At 40.9% G+C, this 18,400-nt stretch overlaps 1 protein-coding gene across 1 annotated transcript in view; it reads left to right on the top strand.

Moving 5' to 3' along the window:
• The window catches only part of PTH2R (parathyroid hormone 2 receptor), a 1,143,807-nt gene that overhangs the window by 582,134 nt on the left and 543,273 nt on the right, over positions 1–18,400 (top strand). The gene's annotated exons all lie outside the window — the stretch shown is intronic.

The raw sequence follows: 18,400 nt of genomic DNA, 5'->3' as shown, positions 1-18,400 counted from the left end.
GCCTGGTTATGGTCAGGTTCTCCCTTGGGAATGGTGAGAGCCCCGCCTGGTGACTGAGGCTTTAGGGGGCAAAAGAAGAGCCTCACTGGCCCGAGGAGACTTTGCTTGAGATTGCCTTCAACAATCCGAGGAGGAGCGGCCAGGTATTTCTCTCAACCTAGGCTGCAGTGGTGAAACTCTCCACAGTTTTGACCTTGTGCAGCTCTACTAAATAGTGAGGGTATAGTTGTCGAGGACCACTCAGGGTGAAACCTCGGCGGAGGCCCTTGGGACTAGCGCATTCCTGTTCAACGGCGGGCAGAAGGCCCAGAAGCCTTCCAGGGTATTGAGCAGTAGCTCGGGAGATTGCACAGTGATGGGGTCATGGGACCGTAGGCAGCTTATCAGTATTGGCCATGGTGCTCTGCAGAGAGAGGTACCGTAAGGTTGATAGTACATTATGTGCACCCTAATGTGTACGATGTAGGCAATTCACCAGTGTTGTGGGCAGTAATGATGTTCCCTGATGATGAGATGCCTGAAGTGCAGAATGTGCAAGGCTCTCCTGGGTTTAGCTATGATGATTACACCTACTGCTTCTTGCTAGGGTACACTGATGAATAGGATGTATGCCTAAGGTATTTATGCTAAGTGTCCTAATGTGTGGTGCTAAGTGTATTCTTACCAGTAAGTTCTGGTCAGCGTAATATATTGTTATAACAGAAGCCCGATTGGCCTAATGATTTATGCAATCCCCTGTAAAGAGATACCTAAGTGCCAGATGGCATAGTGTATATATGTGATTGTGCTCTGGTATGTTTTATGGATAATACAAAGGCTATTTTGTATAACCTTGTGTGGAGTTTCTTTTGTGGTGTGCCTAGTGTGTTGCTGCTGTGTGAGTGTGGTGCACAAACACTTTACACATTGCCTCTGAGATAAGCCTGACTCCTCGTGCCAAGCTACCAGGTGGTGAGAAAGGCTTATCTTCAGTGTGTATTTCCCTTGCCCGGACTAGAGTGGTGGTTTCTTAGGCGCTTGCCCTAACCAACCAGAAATACCATTTCTAGCACTGACATTTTCTAAAGTGAATGGCCAAGACAATAAGCATTGTACTTCAAATCTCCAAACGGTCTTCCATGATTTCTTAAGCAAGTTTTTAGAGTTAAATATAGCAAACCTGTATTCGCAAGAATGCATGTTTAACAATTTATCAAAGAGGAAACTTGTCAGATGATGCCAAAAGCACATTTTCTTTCAAAATATCGTAATATTATAGTTTTACATTTGCGTAATTATATTGCAATTCTTATTTATTAAGTATTTAATATGCTTACAGGGTTTTACTTTCATAGTTCATTTTTCCTTAATCTTTGCAATGACATATTATATTTTTCCCCCTTTTACTAATAGTATATATACTGTAACCGTTGCATTTTCTATCCCTTTATATAAGCTTGTGTTAACTAAGATTTATTTTGCTTATTCTACTGTTATGCTTTTTCCTCTGGTTTTTCAATAAACTCAAACTTAAAAAAAACCTTAGTGCATACCTCTTTCATATGAAAAAGCAATCTTGTTTGCAAACATGAAAAATAAAACCTCTAGAGCAAAATTAAACACGTCAAAAACATGTTAGATATGTGTTGCAAACGATATTAGAAAAATGTCAATACCAGTCCGTTTTAACTAAAAAAAAGCTGCAGTAGCTTGGAATGTGTAGAAACATACAGACAGACTCTGGCGTTTCGCTAACTATCTAAGGAGTGCAACATAATAAATGTTCTCGCTGTCATTTTAAGCTAGAAAAATGGAGCAGTCTTCATCCACCTATTGACTGAATCCTACATTCAACATCTCTCCCTTCCAAACCCATATATAAAACAGCTAGACAATAAAAACGAAAACATCATTTTATGTTGTCATCCAGGCCTCTTGTTTTTTCAGGATGCAAGAATGCATTTAGTAGTTAGTCACTGCTAGTCGGTGAATGTGTTAAAAGGTTCTATGTGATGCGAGACTGCTAATCTCTGAGAGATGTGAATGCTATTGATAGGGTGTAAATATGAGTCTTTGAGCTGACCTAGAGCCAAGGTTATGGCCCCATCTTAATATTGGACCAAACATGAGCACCAAGTGCACCTCAGAGTAGTGAGGCAGAGCACTCCAATGATTTCTCAGGTAATGGTGTCCATAAGAAATGCAGAAGGAAATTACTTCAAGGCTTACTTAGGGACGAGATGTTATTCTGAAACTCAAAACTTAGCAAAGCTAACAAATCAATACTCTAGCAGTCTTTTGGATTTTAAAATTGAAATGTAAGTGGTAAGACTCGGTTGCCCTCATAATGGTCAATCTTGCAAAGAGTTCCTTTCCACCTTGCTGAGCTACAGCACTTCCATGCAGATATGTGGGCATTAGCTGAATTAGGAAATATCTGGAAGCCCAAGGAGGCCCCTGCTGTGGCAAGCAAAACAAACCTTTGACCGTTCTGTGTCTGAGGCAGCACACTGTCTTGGCAAATAACGCTTACACCACCACATGTGTCTTGAGTGGCGCAGCGGTCAGCAAACCAATCTGTGGCCAAAGCACTTTGCAATGATAGGTCTCTATTTGCATTCCAAGACTTCATTTCCTTGTGGCATCAGGCATCAATCTTGGAACATCATCCCTGCTGCAGGAGAGAGTGGGAAGCATCTGTGCCTGGCTCTACTGGGAGCTAAAATAGTAAGGTATGAACCTGATGACCAGGCTGGGAGAAATGGTGTATTGCATCAACCACAGTACCACACACACCGTGCTTGCATCAGCCAAAATGCAATTCAGGAGGAGACTTTAAGCTCATCTTCCCACTACCAGCAGAAGTAATTCTGGAGAGGATTCGTGTCGTAGAGGCTGTTTGATCATACTGGTTGGATGTAATCAGGCAAATAGGAACGGGAATCCAATACTCTTAATACTCACATTTTTGGGCTGTGGAGCCACCAGTACAACACAAAGCTGCACATACAGTGATACTATGGTAGAGGAATGACTGAACACATCGCTGCAGCTGTTTAGAGGCTGAAATTGTGCCCATGCCATCCAACCCTAGGACTTTGTACCTAAGGGAGGATATTCGGCCCATTCTTTAAACATCACTAAGGAATCTGTTTAGACATTTAAACTGTGCTACCTAGAAGATATATGGTAGCTGCAGTGACTCTATAGTGCCACAATTATACAACTCCCTGTGAGACCTTTTAAGTATGTATCTGTGCACAATAATATGTAAGCCACTAACATGCAGATGTCGCTGGTTACGTTATGCAAGCACAAGGAGATGATGAACGGAGCTCTGAAACTTTTCAGATACTCACACCCAGTCACAGATTTGGGTTGAATCCATTATTGTTCTTTGGCTCACTTTGCCACCCCAGTTCAGACCCAGTCACAAGCAAATCAGTCTTGACCCTGGCTCCTCATGGGAACAGTTCAACCCGGATTGCCATGCTAGGTCTTCCCTGGACCGCAAACACGCATCCTAGGACCAGTTACAGGGAACACCCCTCATTCACCAGGCTAGTTTGAATCCATTAGCAAAGTGAGCAATATGCAGATGTTGCTGGTTCCCCTGCTCCTCTCTTGACTAAATAAATACCCTAGACCGCTGTGTAAATACCCATTTAGTTTGTTTGACTCTTTATTACTGCATCCTTTAACACTGTATGATATTTTAACACATATTGAATACCAGCCTACCACTGTTTCATGAGGTCTATATATTCCTGAGTGTTGCAATCACATGTGTAAACAAAACTGCTGCATAGCAGCTATGTAAGAAACGAGAGGAAAACAAATTAAAAGCCTTATCCAGAAGCCTCCACAGCATTAAAAAAGTCTGAGATTCTGCTTGAATCACTAAAGATTGGAAGTTGCAGATGATCAGTTGGAGCAACTGGCCTGTCCCCTGACTAGGGTCACGAAATGTGGATCTCCATAGGAAATCTGTGAATTTAGAGGACAGAAGTTTCCAGTGCATCTTAGCTATCCCATAGGGAGTAAAACAAGATGTGCTGTCTTTCTAATGTACTTAATTCAGGAACCAACTATCCAGGACTTTGCTCCACCCATAGAAGTTAGATCCAAATGTTTCCCAAAGTGCAATGGCCCTAGGGCAACAATTGTCTGTTTTCCTTAGCCTTAACAGTCCAGACTATTGATTTCCTTAGCGATTATTTTGATAAAAAGTCTATCAGCAGATAATGAGACGGTAAATTCCTACCACAAATGCCTGTGCTGCCTAAATAGGACATTTATTGTGGCCTTTTTGAGCCAGCTACTATGTACAAGGTAAACACAAGCAAATGTCTACAATTTGGTCATATTATTGTGTTTGGGCCAACACAAAGGGGCAGCCTACGGTTTGTACAGTTCTATGTTGATCCTTTTTTTCCCAACTCCAACTGATGTAACCCGCAAACGTAGATGGCATGTTTGTTTGATAGACGAATTTGCAAAGGATTCATGGTTGACTCTTCATTTTAAGTTTAATATCTGAGTTTATTTAGCAAAGTTCAAAATAATACAAAATATAAAAACTAAGTAGTTGTTACATTAAAGGAACATTATATACAAGCAATCAGATATATATGAGAAATATAAAAAGAGGGAAAAGTGAGGAAAGGGGAGGTAAAGAAAACCTACAAAAAATGGGGGGAGGGGAAGGGGGAGGGAAGAAAGAATATCCATACCATTATAAACTGAACTCTATAATAACTTGAAGTAAAAAGAGTCGCACATAAACAACAACTCCATATGCATAAAAACAATAGTAAGAAAAATAAATATCAATTTACATTAAGGGTAAATATCTAAAGGAATAGTAAATATCATGTGTTTAAATAAACAACAACAACTAGTAAATCACGGAACTTCATCATAGGATTGAGCTGGAGGATTACTATGTGAGGCAATGCAAGTTAAGGATATGGATATAGGGAGCCATAAAAGATCTCTCTTGATGGATAAAGAAACAGGGGAAACGTAGTTAGTGTCAAGTCTATGATGAAAACAGACTGAATTCCACCAGGCTCTAAAGGTGATTTTGTCAGCTTGTTTCTAATTAGACGTGATTAAGTGAAAGACTATTGCCAAATCAAATCTATGATTTTGGAACTAGAGGGTAATAGAGGCCAACAAGGTGATAGCGAACGTAGAAAAATATTGGAGGGAGAAAAGGGGACTTTTGTTTTAAAAATGTTGTTAATTTGAGACCAAACTAATTGCCAAAAGCAGTGTATAGAGGGCAACTAAAAAGCATATGATATAAATCTACGTTTGTGCATGGACAAGACCAACAATTAGGGGTAAGATTTGCAGAGAAGGAGGCTAATTTTGCCGGGGTGAATAGGAGACGTTGATAAACAAAATAGAGTGTTTGAGAGGCATTAGCAGCTCTGGAAGTTTTATGAATTTTAAGCCACAATTTATCCCAAAAGGAAGTACTCCAAAAGTCCAGGAGATCAGTTTCCCAAGCCAATTAAATTTTCATTTTGCTTCTACTAGAGGATAGAGATAGACACTTATATACGATGAAGCGGAGGAGAGGCTCGACATGAAGGAAAATAGCGTGGAGTAATTAGATGAAAGGGAAGGCAATGGCGGTAGGGAATGAAGATATTGACAAAGAGAAGGATACAGAAGATCATATTGAGGTTTAAAGGGAGATGGTAGGGCAAATTGTGCTTGAAGTGCCGGAAACGATAATGGAATATTATTCGATAAAAATTGAGAAACCGAAAGCAATCCTTTATTTCTCCAAGATTTCCAGTAAAAAGTACGGTTTTTATTGCGGAATAAAGAATTATGCCAAATGGCCTGTCGATCTAACGAGGAAAAAGAAGGATATGAGGAAGGCAGAATAGGATTCCAAATTTTACGAGTATGAGATATGACTGGACTTCAAAAAGAAGAAATATTGTTGGTGAAGGCAAGAGTCAACCAAATAGGAACAGGAGTAGTTTGATCAAGAGAAAGCCAACGGGAAGATTGTTTTAATGAGAAGGCATGATGATTTTATTATTAAGTCAGGACATTTTTGACCTCCAGAGGTTTTATCCGCCTTCAAAGAAGATAAGGCTATACGAGGAGATTTGTTTTTTCAAAGAAATTTTGTTAAAAGAGAGTCTATTTTTTTTTTTAATTAAAACCAGGGATACGTAGAGGGATCATAGAGATTATGTATAAGATTATGGGAGAAAGCATCATTTTAATAGAGTATAGTCGTCCCCACCAAGAAAGAAAGAGAGGATGCCTGCGATCAATAGCACCAGAGGGAGTCTTAGTTATGTGGTCAAAATTTAATTTTATTGTTTCTGGAATATTTGAAAAAAACCACAGGCCCAAGTATTTTATCTCTGTAGGTTGCCAAGAAAAATCAGTAGGACTGAAATCCTGTTTAAGACACAGTACATTTAGGGGGAGAACCTCACTCTTGTCTGAATTAAGATGGTAGCCAGATAATTGAGAACATTCATCAACCTGTTTCATAAAAGAAGGAATGGAAGATGAAGGATTAGAACAATATAAAAGAATGTCATCTGCGTAACCAGACATCTTGACATGAGAGGTAGCGAGTTGAAAACCAGTAATCTGAGGGTCTTGTCTAATTTTGGTTAAAAAAGGTTCTAAAGCAATTATAAATAGAAGTGGAGATAAGGGGCAACCTTGATGCACTCCTCTAAGAAGAGGGAAATAGTCTGAGACTTTACCATTAACAAAAATAGAAGCTGTAGGACCTGAGTATAGTAGGGAGATAAGGTATATTAATTTAGGAGGAAACCCTATCCATTTGAAAGCTTGAAACATGAAATCCCAACCAATCCTATCAAATGCTTTCTCTGCATCTAATACTATTGCTGCATTGGGATAATCCAGAGTAGAAGCTTTGCTAAGGTTATTAAAAAAGACTCTAGAATTATCAGAGGATAGACAACCTTTTTCAAAACCTGATTGTTCAGGGCCAATGAGATTAGGCAAAATAGGGTTGATTCGGAGGGTAAGAATTTTTGCAAATATCCTATAGTCAAGATTGACTAAGGAGATTGGCCGATAATTTTTGCAGAGAGACGGATCTTTATTGTCTTTAGGGATTAAACAGATCATAGCTTCTTGAAAGGTACCGGAAGAAGAGCTAACTGTAGTAAAGGAATTAAAAAGAAGCAAGAGGTGTGGGAGGAGTATATTAGCGAAATGCGCATAGAATTCAATAGTAAATCCATCTGGACCTAGATCTTTTCCCCTTTTTAGCACCGATACTGCATGAGTAATTTCAGAAAGGGTGATATCCACATCCAAGGAGGTAAAATCCACATTGGGAGATAGTGGGTGATCAATAGATTGAAAATAGGAAACAAGAACAGTTGAAGAGGGATGAAGGTCAGGGGTGTATAAAGTTTTATAAAAGAAAACAAATTCATTTAAAATGTCATTATACTTAACTGAGGAGATGCCAGCATTATTCCGAATAGACTTCATCCTAGTTCGATCACGACGTATTTTTAAAAAGTTCGCCAGCAACTTCCCCATTTTATTTTGACCTCCATAGTACCTCACGCTGCTCTTTAAAAGATATGAAGAGGCAGCTTCCGTAGATGCTTTATTAAACTTATATTTTGCTTCAATACGTTTTTTTAAGGAAGACTCAGAATTAGAATGATAGTAAGTATACTCTAGTCATTTGATCTCAGCAAGTAATTGGGAGGGTTTAGCTTCAAAAAATGTGCGCCTATGAGAAACAAAATGTATAATAAAACTCCTGGCAGATGCTTTAAATGAGTCCCAAACCATAACAGGAGAAGAGTTTGGGGTAGAATTTATTGATAAGAATTCAGAAGCAAAATAAGTGAATTGGGTTGTAAAAGCAAGATTAGATAGTAAGGTATTATTGAATCGCCATCTACGTGTATGTGGAGTGAAGGGTAATAAATCAAAATCTACGAAAACTGGAGCATGATCCGAAATTAAAATAGATCCAATTTCGGAATGGGAGACCTGTTGAGATAGGGATTTACTAAAAAAGAGGTATGGGATTGTGAGTGATGGGAAGGGGAGTTAAAACCATATTCTCGAGTATCAGGGTTACACAGTCTCCAATTGTCAACTAGAGATTTGCATTGTATGGTGGAAGTAAATTGGGAGTGCATCTTAGTATTGGAGAACCGAACAGAAGAATGTCTATCCAGTATAGGATCAAAGACCTGGTTACAATCACCTCCAAATATAATGTATTCATCATTCAACAGAAGAAGTTTCTCAGATATATGAGACCAAAAAGCATTATCAACATTAACTTGTGCGTAAACGTTAAAAAGAACTAAAGGTGTCTGATTAACGAGAAGCTTGACTAGTACCCATCCACCTTCAGAGTCACTTTCCTGGTGAGAGACAGAAACCTGACATTTTTGTGACACAAAATAGAAACTCAATTTTTCTTGCCTAAGGCTTGAGAGGAGAAAACATTACCAACCCAACCTCGTTTTAGAAGCTTCAGCATCAGATAAATGTGATTCTTGAACTACGCCTATGTCAGCATTTAATGTAGATAAATGTGTTAATAACCGTTGTCTTTTTATGGGATTGTTTATTCCCTTAATGTTCCATGTAACTACTCTAAATGGAAACCATCAAAATTAACTTGAACAATATTTATGCAACTAATAGGAAAACTATGCATATTATTTAAGAAATTGTAAAAAATAGAACAAAAACATAACCAATAAAATTCATCTTGAACAATGATTGTACGAGGAATAGGAAAATTAAAGGCAATATTGAAAGAAGAAAAGATAGAGAAGTTTTTGAGAATGAAAAGTGAGTTCCAGATTAAACAAAGAAAAGAAAGGGAGGTGAAACTTGGATCAAAAAGAGGTGAGAGAATGAACAGGGGAAGAAAGAAAAGAGTAAAAGAAAAGGAGAGAGAGAGAGAGAGAAAAAAGAACACAAAAGAACAAATGATAATGCATAATAATATCTAAGAGACATACCACACAAGGACAATCGAAGTGGGGATGGAGGAACTACATAAGGGAAACAGCACACCGAACGGAGTACTCAAGGAAGATGCAGCAAAGGGAGAACAACCTCCGGGCGGGGGACGGAAGGATCACAAATCAAGATGATCACAGAACTGCACCTGATAAAAAAGGAAAAAGAAGAACATTAGGAGGGTATCTAGGATATACATACTACATCAAAAGACAAGATGAAATGTTGAAGAAGAGCAGGATCTTCATAATTTGTTGTTTTATTATTGTAAGTCACCTTGAAGAGACATGGATGAAACAGTCCATAGCGTGCATTCAGGGAGCGAAGAGCAGGTCTCATGTTTGCGACGGTCTGCTGTAGCTTTAGCGTAGGCTTGGGCAAAGAAGAGATAGGCGCCATTCTAAGTAAGTTTCCCCTTTAGTTTAGCAGTCTGAATAACTTTCATCAATTAGTATACTCTAGAAAGTATAGGATAACACCTCTAGGTTTCGTTTGAGAGGTAGCGGAACTGGCCCAACGAGAGGGTGAGCCCAATCGATGCGCACGTTGAATGTTGAATGGAGGAGAAGTTGGTAGTCAAAGAAGTGTTGGTAGGAAGGACTGAAAGAAAGATATAGGATTGGAACCTTCAAGACCCTCCGCAAGGCCATAAATGCGTAGATTGTTGCGTCTGTTGCAGTTTTCCAAATTTTCAACCTGTTGCTTAAGTGATTGTATTTCGCTATGCATTCCTGGAATCTGGTTTGAGACTATCTGTATTGAGGACACTGCTCTCAAGCTCTGCAACTTGTTGCTCAGAATGCGACCAATTATCCTCAAGGCTTTGAAGGTGAACATTTGTTTCGGCCATGTACGGTGTAAGTGAGCGTATTTCCTCTAGAAGAAGCTCCATGGAGATGGAAGAAGATGCGTTAGTAGGAGAAGGGGGATTTGTCTTCACTCGTTTTGCTGTTACTGAGGGCAATTTTGAATTAGGTTTAGTACCCGGTCAAAAAAACTTTAGGAGAAGAGCTTTTTGCACTAATAGAATCAGAAGTAGTGTCGTCCATGGTATCCTGTAGCACACTGAAAGAATTATTGTCCTAGAACTGCACGCAGGTTACATGAGTATGTTGAGTGTTATTGCGATTGGAAGGGGCCATTGTGAATGAAGAGAAGTGAGAAGAAAATATCCTTAGGATGAAAAAATTGAGAAAAGGCAAAAACGCAGGTGACATAAGATAACAGTCATTCATATAATTGTCTGCAGGGCATTCATTGAGAAAAGTGAAGGACTGCGGTAAAGTACTTCAGTGAGCTTCGTAAAGGGCAGCAGAAAAAAAACCTCAGAAAGACGTCTTGGGAAATAATAATCTCCACTTGGTTTTAGCCGTCAAAAAATAATCAAATGTCATGCAGAATTAGTATGAGTTACAGCAATGTATCAGAAATCAAGCCAAATAGTAACTAGAAAAATTGGAAATCCAAACATGCGCTAAAACAAAGCTCCATACACATGAGCAGCCACAGAGTTCTTCAGCAGGTAAGATGAGGCAGCCCAGCACATTTACTTAAAAAACTGAGTAAAAATTACATGTCATCAAGCTCAAAATGGCTTCAGGAAAACAACTATTATTGCTGAGGAGAAAAGCAAAATCGTCTCCATTCACCAGAAAAGGACCCAAAAGCCAGGAGAAATATCACACGATGCAGAAATGGGAAAGGTATGCTACCTAAATCCCTTTAAAGTACATGAGGATGTGGTATTGGGTTTCAACAGACCTGCATACTCTGCACAAACTCTCGATACCTTAGAATAGAAGTTGGCACGGAAACTGGAAATGCAAAAGACAAGTTTATTAAGACCCCATGGGGTGGTGGTACAATCCTACAGCACCCTTCGGTAATGTAAGGAGTATCGCCCCGAACACTGAGTACGTAGCTTCTTTTATACAGTTTACAGGAATGTAAAAAGTAGGCGGTATACACTTTATACAACTCTAGGTACATATAACGGCATTTTTGGAACATAGCCAACTTGTGGGAGGAGTTTAGTACCACTGGTCAGTTTGGAGAACATTCCTAAGCAGTGACCTTGCATTAACTTTAGCGGCCTGAATGCGCATGCGCGGGTTTGACCATTACTCAAAATAGCCAGTTGCTGGGCAGATCAAATAGTCGTCGAGAGAGAGAAAGGACAAAAGGGCATGCTGACCACGAGGCAGCGCATTCTCTCAAAATGGAAGCCAGGAATACAAAATGGCCTCCGGCATATAGTCAAGCTAACAGTAAAAGCTTGTGTAGCTGAAGCAAATGCTAACCCAATCGCTGTCAAACTACGACAGACGGCCCTTTTAGCATTTAGCTGAAGCTACCTCATATCTGAAGTAATCAGGGTGCTCGTCATCAATATTAATTAGCATTATGTTCGTTATTTCATTGCTGATCATTTGCTCATTTTTGACAATAGCTCGTTTTGATGGAATGCAAGCAGTAATACATATGGAACATAGTGTAGGACCACATTGGATAGAAAGGCAAAGGAAAAAGAGTAATCTATAAGAATGCAAAGAATAGTCAATAGTTTCCAACCCCAGGTACTAAGCAAAGTCCTGAACCAACTTGAAAATGTCCATGTACTATTTTCGGGGTGAATTTCAGCAGCAATCTTGTGTAATTTAGAAATAGCATCATATACAGAAGGCACACAGCAACTACTACCGATAATGCGGCATGCACCGCCACGATCAGCCAATACTACATCTAGAACCATTCGGTTCTGGAGCGTCACAGTTCTAGTAATTTTAAGCTCCTCAGTTAAGTTCCCTAAAGCAAAGGCTGTTTGATTGGCAACAGCTTCCACAACATGTGTTAGCCGTCTTATTTTTCTACTGTTTAGGGCTACTCCTACAAATTAAAATAGGCCTAGATTGAAATCAACATATTGCTGCAGAGCAGTATCGGTCTGATCAACATCCTCAATATCTAATGTCCTTTTTACTCTATTCAATATAAAATCATGATATAACACAAAATCATTATGGTACATTGGCGGGTCGATAAACACAGGAGGTAATACAAAAGATATGTAACAAGTTCCTAACCACCCAATCGGGAGGCGGTGGTAGCCCTTATTCCCACAAATAAAATAAGTGTTGCGTGATGCTACAAAGGCAATATTATTTGGTGTGTCAAATGCCAGAGTAGTAGTACATTCACTCTTCCCTACCGGAATAGTACCTTTATTTCTTACACAAAGATCAGCTTTTGCTTCAATAACTGTAATCACAAATAAACTAGACATATTCACAGTTCTTTGATTAGTAAAAATAGGAGGTGAAGACACATTGTCCGGTCGATATTCTTTTCACTCAAGTTTAGTTCCTTCTGCTTGTGGGTAACCATCTTTATCATTATAACAAACTTTATTAAGTCGGAAAAGAAGAGAACCTTTTGTTGGCCATCTCACGGTGAAGAGGAGAGTGTACCAGGCATTACAAGAACCATTATGAGAAAATGGGAGAGGAATAAGTGGAGTTCCTCATTTCTTTTGATGTCCAGGCAGCATTCCACATACCCAACAGTTTGTAGTATTCGTCATGTTGTGGGTGTGGTGTAGAATTTGGATGAAACTGTTATTCAAATAAGTTTGTCTATGTCTTTCTTCATGATAAGGCAAAATAAAATGAAAATGCAAGGATGGAACTGGAGTAGCAGGCAGCAAATATTCTCTCGCCGGGGCCATTCGTTCTACGACCCAAGCTATTATCGCTGTCCCCACTATTATAGAAACAAAAATCACAGCACCAAGAATTTTTTTGTTTCTCATCGTATTAGATGCCATGGTCTCAAAAACAAAATAATCAAAATAAAACTAAAAATAAAATGAGTGCTGAGCCCCGAGGTAGCCGCTGGTTTCTTCTCCAAGATTCAAGACGGGTGCCTCTACACTGAGCAGAACTGATCCCCCCCTTGATATTCTCTGCTTCCGTTTTCACAAACCTCAGGGCGGTAACTCAACCAGTCTTGCACAAAACAGCTGCCTTTCTCGATCGCAGATTGTACTTCGTTGCACCAGAAACAGTATGGTCCGGGAAGGCTTCCTCAGATTCGTTGAGCGTAGTGGCTGGGCTCTTCTCTGCATCCAAAATATCCCGATAATCAGACAGCACAGCAGGGTTCACCAGATCCGGAGAGACACGGCGACAATGAGTAGAATGCACCCACCGCTTCCTGTTCGTAACTCGGACTGCTGTTCGGATCGCAAGTAACACTTGCTCAGGGCCACGCCATCTTGGCTCTAGACTGCTGGATCTCTCAAATGCTCGGACCATCACGTAGTCCCCAGGTCGGAGATCATGAGCCTCTCCTGATGAGTTATCTGGAAGCGCTTCTCGAACCTGTTGATGAATAGAAAGTAAATCATTTGTTAATCGTGCCAAATAATCATTCATCATTATACATGGCACATCATGTACTGGGCGGGGCTTTGGAACTCCCCAGATATTCATAGGCCTTCCAAACACCACTTCATAGGGTGTGAGGCCAGATCGGGATTGTGGTACTGATCTAATAGATAGTAATGCTAAGGGCAAGGCATCCGGCCATTTCAAAGACGTGGATGCCAAGATCTTTGCTAGCTTCAGCTTCAAAGTAGCATTGTATCTCTCCACCAAACCTGCTGACTGCGGATGAAACACAGCATGGAATTTTTGCTTTATCCCCAATCCTTTCAGGACATACTCCACGATCTTCCCAACAAAATGGGGACCGTTGTCGCTCCACAAAAATTTACAAACACCATATCTCGGGAAGTACTCCTTGAGTAACACCTTAGCTGTTATCAACGCTGTATTGTCCTTCGTGGGGTAGGCCTCTAACCATTTACTGAAGGCACACACCACCACTAAGACATACTTGAGGTTGTTACAGCGCTCAAGCTGGATGTAATCCATCTGTAGTACTTTGAATGGTGCAGTAGGTGGAGCGAACCCTCCTTTAGGAGTATATGTCCCTTTGGCAGGATTGTACTGTAAGCATATCAAGCAGGTCTGCACTACTCTTTTAGCCATGCTGGCAATCTCAGGATGCTCCCAAACTCGTGTAAGCAATTTGGTAATTGCAAGAGCTCCAACATGTGCCAACCCATGTATCATTTGAACCATTGCTTGCAGATAAGCGGCAGGCAATTTCCATCTCTCCATATCTTTGCTACGCCAACAGCCCTCATCATTCAACACTCCCTCTGTTGCCCAACTTGCAAGTTCCGCTTCAGAAGCTGATTTCTGTATATCTAATATTTCGTCTCTGGCGTCATGCCATCGCTCAGACTGTGATTTCACCACATACATGGGAGAGACATTCTTTAACATTGCAGTCTCTCTAGCTGTACGGTCTGCAAAGGCATTTCCTTGTCCTATTCTGTCTGTCACCTTTTTATGTGCACTGCATTTGACTAGCGCTACTTTCTTTGGACATAATAGTGCATTCAGAAGATCTCGTACTAACTCTCCATGCATGATTTGCACTCCATGCGAAGTCAGAAACCCTCGTTCCTTCCAGAGTAGGCCAAAATCATGCGCTACTCCGAAAGCATAACAACTATCAGTGTAAATATTCACACATAATCCAGCGCTTAGCTCACATGCTTTCGTTAAAGCTATCAATTCAGCGACTTGGGCCAATTTTTGTGGTATGCGAGCTGTCTCTACCACTGTCTTAAGTGTCATGATTGCATAGGCTGCGGAAGTCGTACCATCTGGCAGCTTTAAACACGATCCATCAACCCACAGTTCCCCATCTACATCTGGAAGTGGCGTATCCTGTAAGTTGATGCGCCCCTTTGTTTGTTCTGCAGTCAGAAAAACACAATCATGTTGTTCTTCCTCTTGGGACTCAGAAACAGGATACGGCAGTAAAGTAGCAGGGTTCAAAGTGGCGCACCTCTTCAGTGTAATAGGTGGCGCCAACAGCGTTAACTTGTATCCTGTTAAACGGGCATAAGTTAGATGCTGTGTTTTCGTTTGGTTCAATAAGGCGTCTACCGCATGGGGCACTAACACCAACAATTTATGTGACAAAACTATACCCTCACTCTGTCGTATAGACACTGCTGTTGCTGCAACTGCTCTAAAAGCACCAAGGTAATCCTCGTGCTACAGGATGAAGTACTGCTGAGAAGTTTGCACGAGGTCTCTGTTTATCTCCGTGTGTCTGCACTAAAACCGATAATGCGCATCCATCCTTCTCGTGTACATATAATGTAAAAACCTTTGTATGACTGGTGTACCTAATACTGGTGCAGAGCAAAGGGCCTGTCTCAATTGTTCAAAAGCATTCTGACATTCATCTGTCCATTCAAGAGGAGTTGGTGTATTTTTGGATAACAGCGCTAACAAGGGTTTTATAATGTGTGAAAATCCTATTATCCACTGTCTGCAAAAGGACTTCAGACCTATGAAAGCACGAACATCTTTCGGAGTGGAAGGAACTGGTGTGTCTAAAATTGCTTGAATTCGATCTGATGTCAATGCACGCCCCTCCTTAGACAGAAGATGACCGAGGTATGTCACCTTCGGTCTACAATATTGTAATTTCTTTCTGGAAACCTTGTGATTAATCTTGGCAAGGAAAGAAAGCAGGGAGAGAGTACTCTCCTCGCATTGTTCATGCGTATCTGCTGCTAACAAAATATCATCAACATATTGAAGAAGAGACACTCCAGACAGCAGCTCAAAAGAATCAAGCTGTCTTTTCAAGGCCTGACTGTAAATACTAGGACTTTCAGTATAGCCTTGAGGAACTCGACAAAATCTGTATGATCTATTATTGAAAGTGAAGCCAAAGAGATACCGGCTATCGGGGTGAATGGGAATCGAAAAGAAAGCATTCTTTAAATCGATAACAGAAAAGGTGGTGGCTGTGAGTGGGACCACAGTAAGTAAGGTAGTAATATCGGACACCACAGGGTATTGGGGCACCACTATCTTATTAACTTCCCTCAAATCAATAATAAAACGGTAAACCTTAGTGTCTGTATCTTTCTTTAGAATCGGAAGAATAGGGCTGTTGCAAATATTATAGGGAACTTCCTCCACCACTCCTACAGCGATTAAGTCATTTATGATATGGGTCATAGCAGCTTCAACTTCTCTAGAAATTTTGTACTGTGGTACACGGGGCAAAAGCACTCCCTCCTTTACAGTGATGTGTACGGGAGGGATAATCATCTGTCCAACATCAGTATCAGAAGTGGCCCATAAAGTACTTGGAAGGGAGGCTAGCACATCGGCTTCCTGAAGAAGGCACCATCTCTCAAACTCTGGGTAATCCTCATTCAAAATAACCCGCACCCCTTCCGGGGCGCAGCGTATGGTTGCTCGAAAATACTTGAGCATATCAAGTCCTACAATATTATCTGGTGTATTTGGAGACAACAAAAATGGACATGGGGCAGTGAACTTATCAATGTGAAAAGGAAGGGGCTGAGACAATGGGCTAATGGAAGGTGTTCCATCGAACCCTATTGATTTAATCGTTTCGCCAGACAGGGGAGCCCTTGGAACCAATTGTTTGGACAGAGGGGTACGAGTAGCTCCTGTATTGACCAGAAACTGATCAGTGGAACCCAAAACATGCGCTGAAATATATGGACCCCTTTGATCTACTGCTACCTCAACCGATTCCATACCCCATTCTACGCAATCCTATGCATACGCATTATCCTGAAACTCAGAAGACTCACCCTCAGCTATCTGATACTGATTCCGTCGGTCAAAAGCAGTGTAGTCAGCCTGACCACGACCCCTACTTTCAAACCTACCACGATCATTCGCTCCACCCCTCAAACCTGAATAACTATTCCGAAACCTATTATTTCTTCGACCACGCTGAATACGCTGTTCTCGAAGTACCGGACAATCTGAAAGCCAATGTCCCAACTGTTTACAGTATGCACACTGGTCTGCAGAGAGATCAGGGCGGGAAGAAGGCGGGCCATAATACCCACCTCTACCCCGATCATTTCCCCTCGGCTGCATAGCGCAAACCTGAGCCAACATCACCTACGTCTTCAAATCTTTCGCCTTTTTATCACTACTGTCCTTAGCCTCCAATTCCTGTCGTTCGTAATACTGAGCCATAGTTAGCAGAGAAGCGGGAGTAGCAGTGGTCCATGAACTTTCACTAGCCTTCAATTGCTTCGCAATCTCCGGTAGGAGATTAGCCACGTACTTATCAAAAAACATATGCCTGCCCGTGTCCTCTGTTAATAATTGACCGCTGTAATCATGAAACGCTTCCTCGAAGCGGGTAAAGAAATCAGAAACTGATTCATCTGGCTTCTGTTTACAAGACGCCAACATCGTCCAATCAATCTTTTTAGGTGAAATGAGCGTTTTTAATTTGTTCAAAATAGCCGCCGGGAGGTCTAAAATTAATTGACATGGCTTACACGCAGGTTCTCTATCCAAATCGGCCTGTGCTAGGGTCCTCCAATCTGCACCTAATATCTGTTGATCATCAAACTTACGAATTGCCCTCCACATATCGGGAGGCAGTATTAACCTAAAGAAAAGATCAATGTAAACCAATGTCATGACACATGAAGAAATAGCTCTGTCTACTCCCTCATAAAAAGCTGCTGGATTTTTGCGCGGGTCAGGCAGAGCAGTTTTAAGCGCCATAACATCCGCTCTATTCCAAGGGGTATAAACCCAATTATATATGAAATAGTCCTTCCAATCCGCAGACAACTAATTATCATCTGTACCTTGACCTTTGGGAGGGACATACAAAGGTGCAGCTTCTCGCATAGGCATAACGTGTACTGTATCACTCGTATCTTCGTCAAAGATAGGACACTCCTTGAACTCAGCCGTCGATCCAGACGTAGTCGAACCCGATGCCTTTTTCAACTCCCGTAGTCGTAACGTCTCGTCCCGTAGCTGAACCAGATGCCGGAAGAGACCATCTGCATCTGCCAGAACAAAAACACCTTTACGTAAATCTGCACAACCAACTGCTATATCCTTAGGTTCCAACTCAGATGAATATTTCCTAAACCGTTAACAACTTCTTGACCAAAATGTTCCAGAAAATACAATCGCTCTTTTTCAGACCACTTACGCATATACTCGTCAATCTCTGAAATAGAAGTAACATTAGCATTAAGTTTACGAGCCAGCCCGCGTAATTCCGCAGATCGATCAGTAGAAAGCCTAGAACGGGTATCCATTCCTTTATCCTGCTCGTCAGATGAATCAGGATCCATATCTGGAGCAGTAGGCATAATATATGGAGGCGGGCAATGATCTAATAATGACAAATCATCAGATTCATTATTAAGGACAGGATAGAGAGGACTTCGAATAGGAAACTGACCATTAATTTGTAAATTACGCTCTCGTATCTCCCT

Source organism: Lissotriton helveticus, chromosome 3_1 (genome assembly GCF_964261635.1).
Source record: "Lissotriton helveticus chromosome 3_1, aLisHel1.1, whole genome shotgun sequence".
Classification (NCBI taxonomy): Eukaryota; Metazoa; Chordata; class Amphibia; order Caudata; family Salamandridae; genus Lissotriton; species Lissotriton helveticus.
This window is presented reverse-complemented; position numbering and strand designations above follow the sequence as displayed.